At 39.0% G+C, this 19803-nt stretch overlaps 1 protein-coding gene across 6 annotated transcripts in view; it reads left to right on the forward strand.

Moving 5' to 3' along the window:
• Positions 1-19803, forward strand: part of KDM4C (lysine demethylase 4C) — a 437278-nt gene that overhangs the window by 395213 nt on the left and 22262 nt on the right. The gene's annotated exons all lie outside the window — the stretch shown is intronic.

Here is a 19803-nt window from a genome sequence, read left to right on the forward strand (position 1 = left end):
TCTTTCTTTCGGCTTTTGGAGTAACTCATTTCACTTAATATTCAACTCAGGTGTGCTTTTTGGCACTGACAAGAATTGTTTTCCAGGAGGTTCCTAGTGTTTTTCATTCTAAATAGTAGCCATGTGTACTTTGACTCATCTTCCCAAATTCCTTTAAGTAAGTGAGAAGTGTATGTAGCTAGGAAACATCAAATGCAAATTCACCTATTCTTTTCTGTTACAGAGCATTAGCATATTTGAATTCCTTTACTACCTCTTTTTCTTTATGCTTAACTGGAAATATGGCTTTTATTAATCTGACCTGACAGTGACATCTGTGATCCAACAGAAACATCTGTGGATGTTTCATATTGGAATAACAAAAGTCACTTAGGAAAAAGACTGAATTTTACTGAGCTTCTTAACTGGTCTGATACAGGATGAGTAGGTGCGTGCATATTCGTGTCTGTCTGTCTTCTCCTTCCTCTGTCTCCTCAGTAAACACCTCGGGATTTAGAGGAACTCGTGAATGTGTCTCATGGCCTTTCTTTTTAATAGCATGTTTCATGAGAAGAATACTTTCCACAAAAGGTTTTTTGAAACTGAGCTAAAATCACATACTTGAGACCAGGGTTAGTCCAGTGGTCATCTTGTTATCCTTTCTATATTTAAGAGAAATGTTATTTTGGGGGAGCCAGGCCTCAATAATGTAGTTGTAACTTCTGCTTGATGCTTTGCTCTTGTTTGTACTTGGAAGGGCATTTTTTTAATGATTCTTTAATAATTATGCATTATATGTGCAATTGATAATTGAACATAACCATAGGAGATTGCTCATTAATATTTTCAGAATCTTGGTCTCCTGGGGCAAAAGTAACATTGATTCAATTAGCTTTGTTGTGTTTACTTCTCTGTACCATTAAGAGGGGCAAATATGTAAACAAAGTGACCTTATTTGAAAGATTTTAAAGCAAATGAATTTAGACAAAAAAAATCCCAGGACTTGATTATATACCAAAAGGGTGAATTGGGTTTCTTTGCAGAATTCTACCTAGAGCTTCACTTTACTGCATTGCTGTTGCCATTCATAACCAGTAGCCCTTAGGTAACACATTCTCCTTGTTAGAATTAGTTATGTCTTGAAGCACTCAATCCACAGTTACTGAGTGCCTGCTGTGTGCCAACACTGGGTGCTGGGAAAGATAATGAGAATGTGTGATTCCTGCTCAGTCTAGAGGAAGGCAGGCTGGTAAATGGGTGCTTTCTATACCATGTGAGAAATGTAATAAATGAACCAAAAGCAAATTACTACCTGTTGAGTCTGGAAGAATGAGTAAGAGACTTGACAGGGTTAGTAAGGAGCTGACACCAACATGTACCACAGGCCAGGACCACTTTAAGAATGTGTTGTGCTTGAACTGATTTCATCCTCACAACTCTACATACTGGGCAGTACTATTGTTTACATTTTTCTGCTGAGGAAACTGAGGCACAAAGAGGTAAATAACTTCCCCATGGTCACACATAGCTAATAATAAGGTCACACATAGCTAATAATACCAGAAAAGGTATTCAATCCCAGAGTCTGGCTCCAGAGCCTCTGTTCCTAACCCCTGAGAAGAAAGGAGAGGAAGGGATGTGCAAGGGCAAGGCACAGAAGATGCAGGAGACGGAGGCCTTGGCCTGTCCAGGTTACATTCTCACTTCAGAATTAGCTTTCTTTTGTGCAGACTGTGACCATTGAGCTGGTAGAGTCCAGGAGACTTTGCAGGGTGGGATGGAAGATTTCTGAGTACCAATCCCCAGCCTGAGCAAGTAGTTAGGTCTTTATCCATGATAGTGTTTAATGAATTCTAAATTCCCTTTCACTTCCAAAGTCTCCATATACCCAACATGTTCTAAGCTTTCCTAAAATGTCTTTAGCTTGTAAAATGTCTGTGATCCTGGAAGTTTTTTGAAATTCTAAAAGTCTCTCCTTTTACACCTTCTTTTTCCTCTGTCTGTGAACCTCATACAAAGATGATCTTAAGTATATGTGGGTGCCGTGAGAAGAACAGGATTGTTCAGGACCACCTTGGCATTTAAGTCAATGAGAATGAAGAAACAACATTCTTTACAGCTTGATTAGCTGTCACTTAGCATATTTGATAAGGATTGAGGTTGAGCAGCAGTGTGTGTGTATGTGTGTGTGTGTGTGTGTGTGTGTGATCACAACTATAGCCTTGGAGGGAGGGGCTAGCATCTGCCTCTGCCTCAGTTGGTGTGAAAAGATACTTTCTGCAGGAAGAAATCAGTTATAATCATCTGCTATTATATAATCTTTTGAGTTTTTACAAGATGTGAAAAAGTATAGGGGCACCTGGGTGGCCCAGTGGGTTGAACGCCTGACTCCTGATTTTGGCTCAGGTCATGATCTCATGGTTTTTGGGTTCAAGTCCCGCATCAGGCTCTGTGTTGACAGTGCTGAGCCCACTTGGAATTCTCTCTCTCTACTCCTCCTGTGCTCTCTCTCTCTCTCTCTCTCAAAAATAAACTTTAAAAATGTATATTGCCCTTGTAAAAAAAATTCATAGGATTGTTCAAGACCACCTTGGTCTTCTCTCCTTCACCCTCAATACTCTACCCCACCCCATCCCATCTCTTACATTTTTGATTACTTGTTCCAAACTTCTTATATAAGTAGGAATACTTCAGTCATGTTTTATTTTCAAATATCACATACTTTCTAATAGTATCACCATTTGTTGGCTGCTGCGACCTATTTATCTTGGTGAGGAAGAGACATTCTAGCTTGACTTTTTTGGTGGCTCTGTACGGAAGAATTTTTTTCTATTGTAATGCTGTGTTAGTCAGGGTTCTTCAGAGAAACAGCACCAGTAGGGTTTTTGTGTTTGTATTTAATATAATAAATATATTAAAAGTGTGTAATATACATATTAAAAGTGTATACATGTATATATATATATATCTTACAAGTGTATATATATTACAAGTGCATATATATTAAAATTGTGTATGTGTGTGTATATATGTATATATATATGTCATATATATATGACTTTTTAATGTTTATTTATTTATTTTAAGAGAAAGAGTGTGAAAGGGGGAGGGGCAGAGAGAGAGGGAGACAAAGGATCCGAAGCAGGGCCCTCACTGACAGTAGAGAGCCTTATGCAGGGCTTGAATCCACGAATTGTAAGATCATGACCTGAGCTGAAGTCGGACGCTTAACCAACTGAGCCACCCAGGTGCCCCTATGTGACATTTTTATAAAGAATGGGCTTCCATGATTATGGAGGCTGAGAGGTCCCAAGATCTGCAGTTGGTATGCTGGAGACCCAGGAGGGGCAATGGTTTCATTCCAGGTCCAAATCTAAAGGCCTACGAACCCGGAGAGATGGTGGTGTAGTTTTAGTTTGGAAACTTGCAGGGTTGAGAAGAGCTGATTTTCATTCCAAGTGTGAAGGCAGGAAAAGCCAAGTTCCAGCTCCAAGCCACTCAGGCAGAGGAACTCCCCCTTATTTGGGGGGAGGGTCAGCCTCTTCTGTTCAGCCCTTAATTGATTGGATGAGGCCCACCCGAACTAGGGAGGGTAGTCTGCTTTACTCAGTCTATCAGTTCAGAGATTAAAACAATCCAAAAACACTTTCACAAACTCACGGGTACCTGGTGGCCCAGTCAAGTTGATACATAAAATTAACCAGAACCTATATTGTCCTGTGTCATTTCAGAAGACTCTTTTTTCATCTTGTCATATGAGAAGCTCTGATTCTACCTCAAGGTGTAGTTTTCTTTTCCATAAAGCAGCCACATTGTTTTGGGTGGTTTGTAGCACTCTATAGATCCACTCCAGGAGCCACATACTTTGTCCTGGTCATCATCTAGGCTTCCAAAAGCCAAGTCATGGATTTTGTAAGGCAAATTTTTAAAATTTAAAGGATTATCAAGGATTGGTTGGGGTCTGAGTTTCTCACTAAAATTAACGAAAGCTACATGATTAAATGCCTTTGTAATGTAGTATGTCAACTAGACCAGTTTGAGATGGGGAACTTGATGTTATGTTTTAAGACATAATGTGTGTGCATAATTAAGTATATTATAAATATGTTCACATATAAATTGTATTTATTCCTGTATGTGATGCTGTGTAAATATGCTTACATCACCATTTTTTAGGCCATTAGTTGCTGCAGCTGCAGTTATCCCACTACCATGTATGATCTCCACCTACACCAGAGGTGTCTTCTGGGATAGTCCTAGGATGCCTGACACCCTAATGGGAAGTCTCATCAGGAGATAAGAAGAAGAGAGTCAGCTGTGTTTCTGTCTCCGTGTCTTATAGATGGTGGTAGAACTACTATTTGGTGGAAATTAGAGAAATTTTGTTTTCATTAGCTGATACACCTGTGGCATCTGACACTGAGGTGGAAAATGATTTTTCTTCTCTTTGTACCTCTAATCCACACAATGTGCTTATCAGGGGTGAGTGCCTCTGGGAAGGCTCTTTTCATCAAGTGCAATATGACATCAGTGTCACTGGCTAGTGAAGAAGTAGCTTCTCTGAGCTGTGGGTGCTTGCTACCTAGAATGGGCACAGTGCAATTCCAATTTTTAAACTGTGAAAATAGCATTGAGAATATCACATTTAAGTATTCTAAGCTGTTTATTTATGTACAAAGTAGATGCAACCCCTTTTGCAGCCTAAGGCTTTAGCAAAAGTTGCATTCCTTAGTTGTAGAATCATTGATTATGAATCATTTTATAAACACAACAGAAGAGAAACTTCTAATGCAGTCTGGTCTATCCATGTTTAAAAATAAACTTACCAGGCATGAAAATGACTATGTTAGGATCAAGTAACTAGAAGGTATTTGGAGGAGTAGGGAGAAATATTCTTTGTACTACCAGGAAATTTCTTTCCATACCTAGGTACTTTATTTCCATGATAGCTGGAAAAATGTCCAAAATTTTTTCTCTCAACAATACACCTGCAGAATGTGTGTATCAGCCCAGTTAAACTCAGCATGCAATCTGTAGCCATCAAGGAAAGTAATAAAAGATGTATTGCTACATGCCTCCGTCTGTCAGTCTGTGAAATTGCAACACACTTCCTGATGAATTTTTTTGTCTCCTCCTATTTTGATGGGAATGAAAGTTGCCCACCTGAGAGAATGCAACAAGCACAGTGATTCCAGGGCCTCCTTTTAGCGCTGCTGAAACCTGGGCTCTTCTCGAATGTCCGTGTTGACACCAGAGTGATGGCTGCTTCCTTTCCTCTGAACTTAGAGCTCATTTCCAGGGAGGAGGACAGTGCAGTGAGGCCTGGATGGCTCTAGGACGTGCACTTAACATTCACCACTGGGTGTGAGAAGAGAAACAGGACCATTTAGAAATTTGACAGCAAGAGTCCATCACTGAAATTTCCATGAGGACTTGCTAGATTTTTCAGCCTCTGTTGAAATGTGAAAGAAGCACAGGAACTATAGTCTTCAGGATTCTAGGGACGGATCGTCATGGATTCTAAGGGTAGATTGTCATGGCCTTCAGTGTTTCTGGGAGGTGTCATGCAGACTGAAGTTCTTAGGGCTAATTTTTTTCTCAGGACTAGGCAAATTGCTTCAACTTTCACACCTCAGTTTTTTCCCCACTAAGAAGGGAATAATAATTTCTACTTTTCTAGGATTACTGAAAGAACTAAGTGAGCTAATTGCCTGATACAGAGTTGGCACAAAATCTAATATTTTATGATATTAATGTCAGTCTGTGGAACTTTTTTCTTCCCCATCTCATTTATGCTGCCCTTTTCTGGTCTTGATGAAATTTGGCTAGAAAGTATGTTAGAAGAACAGAATTCTGTCCTACTTGTTAGTTAAATGGGCACCCGTACATATGATATTTCACTGAATCAGTTTATCATTTCTACCTGCTGCATATAAAGCAGTCCTAGCATCTTCAGACTTTATAATAAAGGACCTAATTCTCTACACTTACGCTTGTATTTTTCTGGGTTTTAAAGTGTTATTTCAGTGGCTTTTCATAACAAACCCTGTTCCAAAGTAAGTTCATGTTCATTTCACAGATGTGATACTTGCCAAGTCACAAAAAAGCTTTGAAAAGCTCTATCCCAGCATTCCGAGCTAGGTGGTGACACAGGTCCAGGATGTGGGTCAGCCCCTACCTTTTAGGGCTTATTGCCTCCATGATTTTGGGCACCTTTTTGGAAGTCTGCTCTCCGTGACTTAGTATCGGTTGAAGACCTTGTGCCTCCTTTGATGGATACGGTGCGGAAGCTGCTGTTCAGCATCCCCTAGGGCCCCACTTGGCAAGTGTGGGTGTAGGGATGACTCTGAATGTTCCAGAGGCAAAAGAAAATATTTGAGGGGTGTTGATAAACTTCTTAGTTGTTGCCAGAAACATTATATGCTATGGGATCCTGGAAAGCATCTTCAAATTCTTATTGACTCCTAGATTTTGAGGTTCTCTAGATTTTCAAGTCGGGTGGAGACTTCACCCCATCCCATACCATCTAGGTTATGTTTGCTCTAGATCGATGCCCCTAACCTCCCACTTCCCTTGCCAGTCTTGGTTTTCCTAGAATCAATGGACATTTGCCAGAGAAAGCTCTGGGGACTTTTGTTGGTCTAGGATTCTTCAGGTATGGCCCAAGTGGTATTTAACTGCTCAGTAGTGGTACCCATGGTTCTCTTTCTTGACTGTGGAGCTGAGAGTCTATGAGGTGAAAGCTTTGACCAATTCCCATTAACCTGTATTCCCTTGGGAAGCTTTTTATACTCATAAAAGAATATCTGTTATTACTTTGATTTTAATCAACATTCGATTTAAAGTTTAAATTCAAATTCAGTTGACAAAGTTTATTTATAAATTTAATAATTTTTGCATGAAAAATAAGTGCAAACTCATTAGTTCCTTGATCATCATTTATATAATGCATAAATTTGACAGATCAAATTCTAACCATTTTAAATTTAAGTAACCAAATTTCCTTGGACATCTTTAATGTAATGGTAGATACATTTAATATATATTATTAAATTATATATATTTAATATATATTAAATATATATTATTAATATATATTATTCTTACAAATGTTGTAATTTTTCTAAGCCCCTACTGTCCATAACGTATAAATCAGGCACTAGTTTAGTAGTTCACATTCTCCGAATTACTTCAGAAATCTTCAAAAAACAACACATAAAGCAGTTCAGTATTTACAAAATACACTACTGCACCTTTATAAACACAATTTACAATGGAGAGACTGTGTTAGAACACAGTTTAATCAATATATAGTAAATAGAATCTACAACTGAGGGGGAATATTACTCTGTTGGCTAGGAGTTTATTTAGAAAAAATGAAGAATTTCAAGGCCATTTAGAGGAATAGAGTCTGGTCGTACCTATGAAGACTAAACCCACAGTTCCTTTCACCTGTTCATAAGCTCGCTAAACTGTGCTCTTCACTGAGGCCCCAATTAGTCTTAGAAGTTTCATGAGCTGCCTCAAGTTAGCGGGGGTGGGTACTTACCAAACCCTGGGATTTTATTCACTTTTGTATAATTCTTGTGTGGCTTCTTGCATGAAAGCCTGGGGCATACTAATGGGATTCAAGCCCTTGCTTGAATTGGACTCCCTTTCTCTTTTATAAATTGTATGTATCTCACTGACTACAATTCTGCAGCCATCATATTGACAGTTTCCATTTAGCACCGGTGATCCTCTGAAGAAAAAAGTGTGTCATCACCCTGATATCTCATGTAGGAGATTAACTAGTTGCCCTGAAGGCACAATGTCAGCTACATTTTTCTTCAAATATATACTTCCCTCACTTGACAGTGTTTCTCTTATTTCCCTTTTAGTAATTATCTCAAGGTGATTGGTCTGGGAACTTATTCCCAGGAGACAGGTTGCTGGTGTTTGCTTCCCATCCTTTTTCCAAGGGAGCTTAGTCCAACAGAATCAGAATAACTACCTTGAACTTGAGAGCAATATTATTAATTTGCAGTATTTCACCATCTCTTCTCAGTGTAGAGCTTAAGCCCAAGAGTGGTGGGCACCATGAACCACATCTGCCCTGTGTTTGGGAATATTCAATTATGTCATTCATTCTTTTTGATGTGCTTGTTCAACACTGTGCTAGGCATCATGGGAGATTCAGAGGTGTATAAACATAGGTGTAGGAGTGATCCTGGGTATTCTGGAGGCAAAATAAAATACCCAAGTGGGTCAAAATCAGTTGTTCCCAGAAACATTCCATGCTACGGGATTCTGGCAAGCTCCTCAATTTTCAAGTCAGGTGGCCACACAGACATTACAGTGGCAGAGACCAGGTTGATGACGAGACACCTCTTATCTGAGAGGCCACTTCATCTTTGGGAATTCATGCCCCATCCCATTCTAGCCCATTTGTGTTAATTTTCATCACTGATGCCCCTTACATCCCCTCACCTCCAACCAGGAGCTGATCTGAAAGATTTTACAAGAAAAATACCCTGTGAAGGTTATTGTAAGTTCAGAGATGGAAGCAATCACAGTGGGCCAGAGTGTTGAAGGAAGTTGTACCAGAAAAGAGAGAGATGAGCTGGGTTACTGACTTGTAAGAGTTCTTTGTGTATTTTAGACACAAGTCCTTTGTTGGATACTTTACATTTTTTTCTCCTAGTTTAAATAGAATTTCATGTGTGAGTAAGATTTATTTTGTTTATCCATTTGCTGGTTGATGGACATTGGATTATTTCTAATTTGGAGTTATTATGAATAATGCTGCTATGATCATTTGCTTTCAAGTCTTTGTGTAGACATGTGTTTTAATTTCTCTGGGATAAATATTTAGGAGTAAGATTATTGAGTTATATGGTAAGTGTATGTTTACCTTTATAAGAACCTGCCAAACTGTTTTCCAAAGTGGCTGTACATTTTGTATTCTCACCAGCAATATATGAAGCTATAGTTTCTCTACATTCTCAGCAACACTGGTGTTGTCAGTCTTTTGGATAATAACTATTCTAGAAGGTATGTAGCAGTATCTCAGTGTGATTTTTTTTTCTTTTTTGAGAGCGAGGGCGGAGAGAGAGAGAGAGAGAGAGAGAGAACCCACAATCGGCAGAGAGAGAAAAAGAGAGAATCGGGGTTCACCCGAAGCAGGGCTCAAGCTCGCCAGAAGTGGGGCTCGTGCTCACCGAAGGGGCACTCAAGCTCACCAGACACGGAGCTCAAACTTACAAAGCATGAGATCGTGACCTGAGCCGAAGTCAGATGCTTAACTGACTTGAGCCACCCAAGGTGCCCTCTCCGTGTGATTTTAACTTTTATTTCTTTGATGACTAATGATTTTCAGCATCTTTTTAAGTGCTTATTAGGCATTCACACATCTTTGTTCTTGAAAGGCCTGTTCAAATATTTCACTTATTTTTTTATTGCATTGTAAGAAATTTTTAAAAAAATATTCTGTATGTGAATATTTTGTTAGATATGATTTACAAATATTTTCTCCTAGTTTGTGTTTTGTCTTTACATTCTTTTTTTTTTTCAAATTTTTTTTCAACGTTTTTTATTTATTTTTGGGACAGAGAGAAACAGAGCATGAACGGGTGAGGGGCAGAGAGAGAGGGAGACACAGAATCGGAAACAGGCTCCAGGCTCCGAGCCATCAGCCCAGAGCCTGACGCGGGGCTCGAACTCACAGACCGCGAGATCCTGACCTGGCTGAAGTCGGACGCTTAACCGACTGCGCCACCCAGGCGCCCCTGTCTTTACATTCTTAATAGTGTCTGCAGAGAAAAAGTTATAAATTTTGGTAAAACCCAATTAATCATCAATTTGTTCTTTATGGATCATGGTTTTGGTGTCATGTCTTAAGAAATCTTTTGTCTAACTCAAGATCACAAATATTTTCTCTCAGGGTCTATTCTAGAAATTTTTTAGTTTTAGGTTTTACATTTAGAACTGTGATCCATTTTGAGTTCATTTTTGTGCATGGTGTGAGGTCAGAGTTCAAGTTCTGCACAGTGGAAACCATGAAACCTAACTTACTGAATTGCCATAAGGATTAAATGCGAGAGAGTCTATAATCATTATGGTGCAGCACCCACACATAGTAGGTGCTCAAAAACTGTGGTTCCTTTTAGCTCCTTGACTTAACTTTCTCAAAATTGTACTACAGAAGGGAAAAATCCATATTAGTTGTTTCTTTTAATATTCTGAACTTCTAGAAAGCCGTGTGAACAGCTCATTTGCAGATCTTCTTAATATCAGGAATATTTTGGGAATGTGTATTGTATAGGTCTCTAAAAATTTAATTGGAACTTAAGTTTTATATCTTTAAAGAAAAAGAGCAGAAAATACCAGATAAAACAGTGGTTCCTTCTGTGATAAGATCTTAAGTATGATTAAATGCACTTAGACCTGAGCAATAGTTGATATATTTAGATTAGGGTTTTAAGCAAGGGCATATTTTGTTTTTCCAAACAAAGAAAGAAGGAAGGGAAGGGGGAAAATTTTTGTTAGCAATGTAATGGAAATTAATGAAGGAGTGCCTACTTAAAGATGAAATTAAACCCCAAAATTTTCCATTTTTTAATCTTTTTTTATCAATTAAATATATATATATATTTATTTATTTAAATATGAAATTTATTGTCAAATTGGTTTCCATACAACATTTAGTGCTCATTCCAACAGGTGCCCTCCTCAATACCCATCACCCACCCTACCCTACCCTCTACATGGAAAACCTAATAGACTCCACCAAAAGTCTGCTAGAACTGATACATGAATTCAGCAAAGTCGCAGGGTACAAAATCAATGTACAGAAATCAGTTGCATTCTTATACACTAATAATGAAGCAACAGAAAGACAAATAAAGAAACTGATCCCATTCACAACTGCACCAAGAAGCATAAAATACCTAGGAATAAACCTAACCAAAGATGTAAAAGATCTGTATGCTGAAAACTATAGAAAGCTTATGAAGGAAATTGAAGAAGATATAAAGAAATGGAAAAACATTCCGTGCTCATGGATTGGAAGAATAAATATTGTTAAAATTTCAATACTACCCAAAGCTATCTACACATTCAATGCAGTCCCAATCAAAATTGCACCAGCATTCTTCTTGAAGCTAGAACAAACAATCCTAATATTTGTATGGAACCACAAAAGATCCCGAATAGCCAAAGTAATTTTGAAGAAGAAGACCAAAGTGGGAGGCATCACAATCCCAGACTTTAGCCTCTACTACAAAGCTGTAATCATCAAGACACAAAAACAGACACATAGACCAATGGAATAGAAGAGACTCCAGAATTGGACCCACAAAAGTATGGCCAACTAATCTTTGACAAAGCAGGAAAGAATATCCAATGGAAAAAAGACAGTCTCTTTAACAAATGGTGCTGGGAGAACTGGACAGCAACATGCAGAAGGATGAAACTAGACCACTTTCTTACACCATTCACAAAAATAAACAAAATGGTTAAAGGACCTGAATGTGAGACAGGAAACCAAATTTTCCATTTTAATGTGAATTTGTTTGTCATAGTACTTAGCCAAGTTTGATGTTTGACATCCATGAGGCTTTGAGCTTAAAAACAAGGACCACATCTGTTTGAATTACTATTATGTACTTTGTTCTCAGTACATGGCCTGGATTATAGTAAGATAATAAATACTCATTGAATTAAATATTAAATAATTTAATATTAATATCCTTTCACACATTCAAGTATTAAATTTGTTATTCTAAGTAATACTTTTGACAATTAGTATGTTATCTTAAAACTCATAGTCAATGTTAAGAATTGTTTTTAAATTTGAGTCAACATTTATATTGTAATTTTTATGCCATTTCCAGGTAATATTTAGTTCTTAGAGCAGGACCCAAGCCTTCAGTGTTTGGGATTCCATATATGATTTATTTGAAGAAACAAACCTCTAGCCCTGAAAAAATTTGAATTAAAAAAAAATATTTATTTTGAGAGAGGGAGAGTGTGCATGCATGCTTGAGCAAGCAGTAGAGGGGCAGAGGGAGAGGGAGAGAATCTTAAGCAGGCTTCTTGCTCTCAGCACGTAGTCCAACTCAGGGTTCCATCCCACAACCCTGGGATCATGACTTGAGCCAAAACCAAGAATCGGACACTTAACCAACACGCCACCCAGGTGCCCCAAACACTGAAAAAATTTGAAACCACTAGTTCAGATGAAGTAAATTTCATGTACTGTGAAAAGAGGGCTAAGAGACCCATGGTGTCAATGCAGCTGCTGTTACCTGTGTCTACTGGAGAGCGAGGACTATTGGGAAATGTCTCTAGTGGTCTTAACAGGCTCCTCATGAATATTCAGCTCCAAACTGTGAATATCAGTGACATCGTTTCTAAATCTTAGAGGGCTGAATCGACTTCCGTTTAATAGAAAATATAAACATAATGAAAATTCTTCATTTCTTTTAATGAATATGTGGCCAGTTGTCACTGTTGCTTCACGTCACAGTATCAGAATGTCACCATTCATTATTGACCCTCTATTCCTCTTTAAATAAAAATGGCACACTAGCTGTTTATGATGTGAGGTTTCAAACTTTAAAATCTTTCCTTGCTCTAACTTCATTTTGGTGTCAAACCTTTATACTGACCCTGAGTGTGATATGATCATGCATGTTTTATAAATGCCTTAAATTTTCTGGAACTGACCCTTCCTGTAGCACAGTTGTAAGAACGATGTTCTGCATACAATTTCTGAAATATATAGCTAAACAGTGAGAGCTTCCTGAGGCAAACAGTCAACAGGGAGATTCCTGTTTACAAGCCCTTTTACATTATCTTTCACCTCTAGCCAACCCCAGGTGCTAACACACTGGGATATAGCACATAAATTGGTGACATATCCCAGAAGATATTGAGCTCATAAATCAACAGAGTTTATGTTCCTATTTGACCATGGGGTTTAAATTATTTTGGTAGTAGAGTGAACTTAGATTATTGTTTGATAAGTATATCCAGAAGTCAGTGCTATCTATTTATTGATGAACTGACACTGCACTCATTTTATTATTTCCTTTTCATACCTTACTTGAAAGAGGTTAGCTGATTTTCATGGGTGAGAGAGAACCAGTAATAAAACTTGCCTTCTGTTTTACTAAGCAAATTTTATTTTGAAGCTAGAGTATGTGAGTAAAGGGAGAGGAGGAATGATGTAAAGAGAGACTACAGTGTGTTTTTCCTTCAGTTTCCAATCTTTCCCTCAGAGAATGTTCTCTGCTGAGAAGTAAGTAGAAAATTTGAAAGCTGTGACCTGCTATAATATTTGTTGGTTGTATGTGTTTCTGTAGATTAGCAGCCTTGCACCATCTGATTTCTTGGCTTCTATAAGATAGAGGATATTATGCTTCCAGGTCTTCTATGGTTTAGATGTTTTATCCAGTATCATTAAACATAAAAAATGTTTTGCTCCTTTATAATAGTACAATGTGTTAAATAATGTTTTATACCCGGTTTTTCAGATCCAAGCAGGGTTTTCCAACAGTAATTAATGCTGATGTGATCAGTGCCTGAAAAAGATGCCTTCTGCAGATTAATGGCTAACAACTCAATAAAAGAGGAGGAGGATTATAACTATGCATATTTCCAGTAGTATAGTTATAACAATATATTTATAGGCTACTGTTTTTACAATATGCCTTATATTTACCCTTTTTAGCCTTTAATTAAGAATATTCTGACCTAATGATTCCTTTGTATGTGCTATCCTCTTTTTGGTGGGGAGTAAAAGATAAAGTTTAATCTTCTAAAGTGGTTTACTTGATTTATACCATAAAAGCAGTGACTAGCACAAAACAAGTCAGGCTGTAGCTGCTGCATCCTAAGCAGCCAGGATCTGAAGCCCTGTTGAAATAGGAACTGTAAGAGAGCTATTAAGAGAACATAAACATGAGCACCATTGACATTAAGTGAGATTCCCTAATGAGGTAAGACATATCTTTTGGAAATTATCTCATCATGCAACAAGCCTTATTCCAGGATGCTACTAGTAGGTTTTATAACTTTGCTTCCACTTCTTACTAGGTATTTTATTCCCTTCCTGGCCAAAGAATTTTTAAATGATTTGTGTATTAAATTTAATATCTTATTTAGTTATAAAATTTATTTCAATACTAGTAAAACCATTTTTTTATATTATTTATCCTGAACTCTGCCCCATGTCATTATTATGTTTCTATAGAATTTTGTTTTGTGTTACATTTTGCTTTGTATGAAGTTGAAAGGACAAATATCTAACTGATATATATTTACAAGTGGGTCTCCTCCAGGGGCAGTCTAATGAGGATGGGGAAACCGTTGTGTTGGTGCTCAAGTCCTTTTTCTTCTCCAGGCATGAGGGGCTTATATGGATGTGGAAGGCTGATGCTCCCCCAGGAGGCCCTTCCTCTTGTAGAGAAGGAACTCCCCCAGGGGCAGGACTTTCATTAACTGCATCTGGATACCTGCATATGGTGATTTATGGATTCCCTAGTCAAGGGATATCTTACTCTTAAGTAAGTGGTAGCTTTACCATAAAAATTTGTTTATAGTGAGCACCTATTACATGCCAAACATTGTACTGGGTGAAACATGATGTATAAAATTGAAATGGTTTTTGCTCTCATCTAATTTACAATCTAGAGGGAAAGAGTGACCTACAACAGTTATGCTAATAAAAATGTACTTAAAACTGAGATGAGCCATGGGATGATAGGCATATAATCCTATAAGAGCATGTAACCAAAAATACCTTATATAGATGAGTAATCAGTATATTAGCTAGACAAAGGACAGAGGGAGAGTATCCCAAACAAAGCACACACAAGAGCTGTTGCAGGAAGGAGCATGGCCTGCTCAGGTTGCTGAAAGAGGTAAATGATGAGGCTAGAGAGGAGGAAAGGACCAGAGTAGGCTAGGTTTGGAAGAGTATGTTATAGGGTTGGGTCTTTATTCTAAGACAGGGAGAAGCCATTGATGGTCTTAAGCAGAATTCAACATGAAGAGATTTGTTATGAATATTTTCTTTGGCTAGAGTGAAGAAGACAAATTGGAGAGTAGGCCATGGTAGATGCTGGGAGACCAGTTAGGAGAACATTTCAGTAGATTAGGGGAGAGGCGATGTAGCTGGGACTAAGTTAGGAGCAGTGGAAGAATCTGAAAAGGACTCAGTGGTGAACTGATACTGGAGCTGAGGAAGAAAAAGAAGTCAAAGGTGATCCCCGGGGTTCTGGCTTGCTTAGCCAAATGGAAGGTCACACCTGTCAATGAGGGAATGTTGGAAGTAGCCCAGGTTTTAGGGCCAAGATTACGAGTTCAGACTTGGCTATATTGGAGTTTCTTTCTTGCTTGCTTGCTTTTCCCATCTAGAGTAGTTACTGTTTTTAGGGCCATCCCAAGACCCCTGGTTTACAAAGCATAGGTTTTGGGGTTTTTGTGTTTTTATTTGCCTCAGTGTTGAAGGGATGTTGAGTGAAAAGACCCCATGCTACAGTCTGAGAACAGACATCACACATTTCAGAAATGGCATGGTCAGGCACTTCATTTTCATCTCTGAATGAACATATTGTAACACACACACATACATACACACAATTAACTTCTCTCTCACCCATTTGATAGAACAGTAGATGCTTGCTCGGTAATTCTTCAACATGACAATATAGCCACCAAAATGGATTCATATTTACCCTTTCTGGGGCTTCCATCTTGACCCACAGACATTTATTTTTTTTTTTTTTACTTTACTTATTTATTTTTTTAACTTAAAAAAAATGTTTAGTTTTGAAAGAGAGAGAGCATGAGTGGGTGAGGGGCAGAGAGAAAGGGAGACACAGAATCTGAAGCAGGCTCCAGGCTCTGAGCTGTCAGTACAGAGCCCAATGCAGGCCTCGGTCCCACGAACTGTGAGATCATGAGCTGAGCCAACATTGGACGCTTAACAGACTGACCTATCCAGGCACCCCTGACACACAAACATTTAAATTTAGCCCAACTGCACATATGTAGACTTTGGCCTCACTGTACAGCTCACCCTACATTCCCTTGATCTATAGCTCTCTTGAGCACTCACCTGCCTTCTGTACATGTTGTCTGGGAGCTCCCCCCTCTTGGATCTTTTACCTCCCTTTGCCTTTAGTTGCTGTGCCTCATCGCCCCAGCGCTGCTGCACCATGAACCAGTGTAAGGATGATGCATCTGCTGTGTGCCCTGGGAAGAGCTCTTATTTTCTGAAGGAGGTGGACTGCATGGCCTTCTAGAATCTTGAACATCCCTTGTTTGGAAGATGCACCTTTCTTTTAAGGGAGAGATTCAGTGATTTACATTGGTAGACAAAATGTGTTTGATTCGCAGTGATAAGAATTAGCAGCCAATATTTAACAATCACATATGCACAGTGTTTTGTATAACATACCCATGGTTGGCAAAAGTTCAAGAAATACAGAAAAGTACAAGTCCCTGCAGCACCCCACATCTGAGTACTGCCCCACTTGATGCTTGTATATCTTCCCAAGATTTTTAAGATGCATATGCAAGCTTCATGGGTGTGTATGTGCATGCAGATTTTTGTTTGAGTGCACTTGGCAGAATATTGACTTGCTAAAAGCTCAAAATCGCATCCTGTTTACTATTAATATTATTGCTAATTGGTTGTTAGTGATGGATGTTAAAACCATTTGCTGAAAAGCTGTTTCCTTTTCTCTTCCTCTACTTCCATACTTGCTTTTCCACAGTATCATTTCTGGGATTTTACCTACCCCACCCCCTCTTAGTTTAACCTACAAAACCCAGGTTCAGCTGTTCTGGTGCCTGTATCACATCCACTGACCTCTCTCTTAGATGCCCACATACCTTGTAATCCCCCTCCCTGTGGCATAATTTTGGTTCACAGTTGCCAGTACTTGCAAATCTACATCAATTCAAAACTATGAGTATATGTTTCAAGGAGAGTAAGGAGAATGCTAACAAAACTTCATGTGTTTTGAGGGAGGAGAGTAAAAAAAAGACCATATCATAACAGAAATGTTAATTGACTGACTACTCAGTGTTCTTTAGGCAAGACAGATGTTAGCAAGAATCAGGCTTCAAATAAAGATTAATAACCAGTGTGAAAATAACAAAGAGGTTCCTGTTTCAAAGGTTTGTTAACTATCAGAAAAAGGGCACAACAGAATCCCCAGTGTAATGCTGAACCAGGCATTCTAGGCTTGAGTGTAATCAGTAAAGCTAAATTCCCTGCCCTTTCGCTGATGTATTTTTAAGTCTTTGGATTAAAAGCTCTTGTTTGGAGAAATCTGACAATACTGTGTTATCTACATATCAGTTTCATTCTTGTCTGGGAACATAAAAACAGCAAAATTCTCCTTAATTTCACATTAAGATTATTTTGATTTGAGTCTTTTGACAACACAAAAAATCGTTTAGGGAGTTTCTGAAATTTCTGACTTCCCTTTAAGGGTAATAGTGTTGAGTAAATAGATTGGTTCATTATCCTCTCCCCAACTATCTTATTTATGTGTCTGCCATTTATGAACAGACTAGCCTCTGTGGAGATAGGCTGGTAGTAATTATGCACGTCCTGTTCTTCATAAGACAGTCTGTTATGAACATGATTGTTTAAGTTTATGCATTTGCATTAAATCTGAAAAGGACATGTGAATTAACAGATAGAGGCAGTGGCTTACATAGGAAATATTTATAAAATGGGGTTGCTCACATTTTATTGCTATCCTCAGGCACATTTGCAACTTTGAGGAAATTCTGGATTACTTCATTTGTACATACATATGCTTCAGGACTTGTCTGCTTCTGAATTTAATATAATACGGGCTGACATTTTTTGACAAATCATATTCTCAGAAATCCTTTCATTTGTCTTCACCCCTTCCTGTTTAAACCCCTCTGTGGAATCCTCTCCAGATGTTACTCATTTACTCCAAATCTTGCACTGCTGGGCTGTGAAATGCAAAATTAAATTAAATGATAGCCATCTCTTGGTGAGCTGTGACTCTATGCAAGTCATTTCACTGTTCAATCCTTCTCCCTTCTCTTTAAAATGGGGACATTGGCCACCGGGATCTCTTAGGCCTCTTCTGAAAGAAAGCAAATGGGTTATTCTTAATCATTTCTGATTATAAGCATTGGAATGTTCCCCTGGCCTAGCTGTCCACTTTTCTGCACACACATCTCCCTTTCCTGATTCCAGGCCTTGATGACCACCTGTATTGTAGGTGTGAAGGACTACATCCTGGGCCAGCTTGGGCCAGGCTGAGGGCTGGGAAGTAACTGTTGATTTGGGCACACGGCACACACTGCACCATGATGGGCAATTTGTATACTGCAGTATCATTTGGAGCCTGGAGGAAGGACCAAGCTATTCTTAGGTCTTAGCCCAGGAGTAATTAATCCTTGGCATATTTTTACACACCATGATGTCTTTATGCAGTTGTTCACGTTACCACAAAAGCTTTGTAAAAAAAGCCTTTTCCACAGCAGTAGGCTGAGGCCACACAGCTGTCTCTTTCATCATTTCTACGTTTTTGCTTCACCCACTTGAGAGTTACCCAGTTGGTTAAGTTAAAACAGACCTTTTTATGTGCCCTCCAGAGAATGAGGTTGTGCTGAGGGAATAGGTTTCCTTGGGGTGTTGATGCAGAAGGATACCCCTTTCTTTGGCCATGGAGGAAGCTGATGTTATAAAGAACTGAAGGAGCATAGCCACAGAGTGACTGAAATTAGATTAAGGGAGAAGATAACTGTCCATTTGTGCTGGATTCTTCTTTCCATTCGTTGCATATTCCATTCTCAACACTTCAGTGAGAGAGGAACAGCACTTGACAAGAGTGTTAGAAATTTAGGAACCATAGTCCTAATCCACTGTAACATCAGTGAGGCTTGGCCAGGCCCCTCGATGAGAGAATCTTAGCCAGGGAGTCTCTTGTCACTGGCACAGTTCAGGGCTACTGCATGAATAAGACAGGCTAAGGGGTAAGTGTGCAGCCTCCTCCCACCATAGCCTTTGAACCACTCACAGCCTCCTCTGACCCTCCTCTGTGACTCCCTCAAACTCTCACCCGTTGCAGGAAGTCTCCTGTATCATAGCCCTGGTGAGTGACCTCAGGTCCATTGTTGAACACTACAAGTGACAGGGAGCTCACTACCAATTTGTTGCTGTAATAATTAGAAAGCACTGACTTCTTTGCATGGAGCCTAAATAGCACCCCAAGAGCCAGTCTCAGTTGACTCCCGGGGCAAAAATGAACAAGCCCATTCTCTCTTTACTCACAGCTCTTCATGTGTTTGTGGAGGACTCTCAGGTTCCTCCCGAGTCTTCTCAAATCCAAACAAAACAGTCCTCCTGCCTCATCACTTAATACATATTTGTTGGGGGGACCCTGGGTGGCCCAGTTGGTTGAGTGTCCGGCTTCGGCTCAGGTCATGATCTCACCGTTCGTGAGTTCGAGCTCTGCGTCGAGCTTTGTGCTGACAGCTCAGAGCCTGGAGCCTGCTTCGGATTCTGTGTCCCCCTCTCTCTCCACCCCACCCCTGCTTGTGCTCTGTCTCTCTCTGTCTTTCAAAAATGAATAAATATAAAAAAAATTAAAAAAATACATATTTGTTGTGGGGAGCAATGAATGATCTCATAAGAAAGTGGTTTTAAGAGTGCTCTTGCTCCAGGACTCCCCTCAGGATGAAATTTTTTGGACAGTACCCCACTCCAAATGTTACTCTCAGATGTGAGAACACTGTGCCTAAACCCAGTCTGACCATGTAAACATGACATCTCCTTGT

This window comes from Lynx canadensis, chromosome D4 (genome assembly GCF_007474595.2).
Source record: "Lynx canadensis isolate LIC74 chromosome D4, mLynCan4.pri.v2, whole genome shotgun sequence".
Classification (NCBI taxonomy): Eukaryota; Metazoa; Chordata; class Mammalia; order Carnivora; family Felidae; genus Lynx; species Lynx canadensis.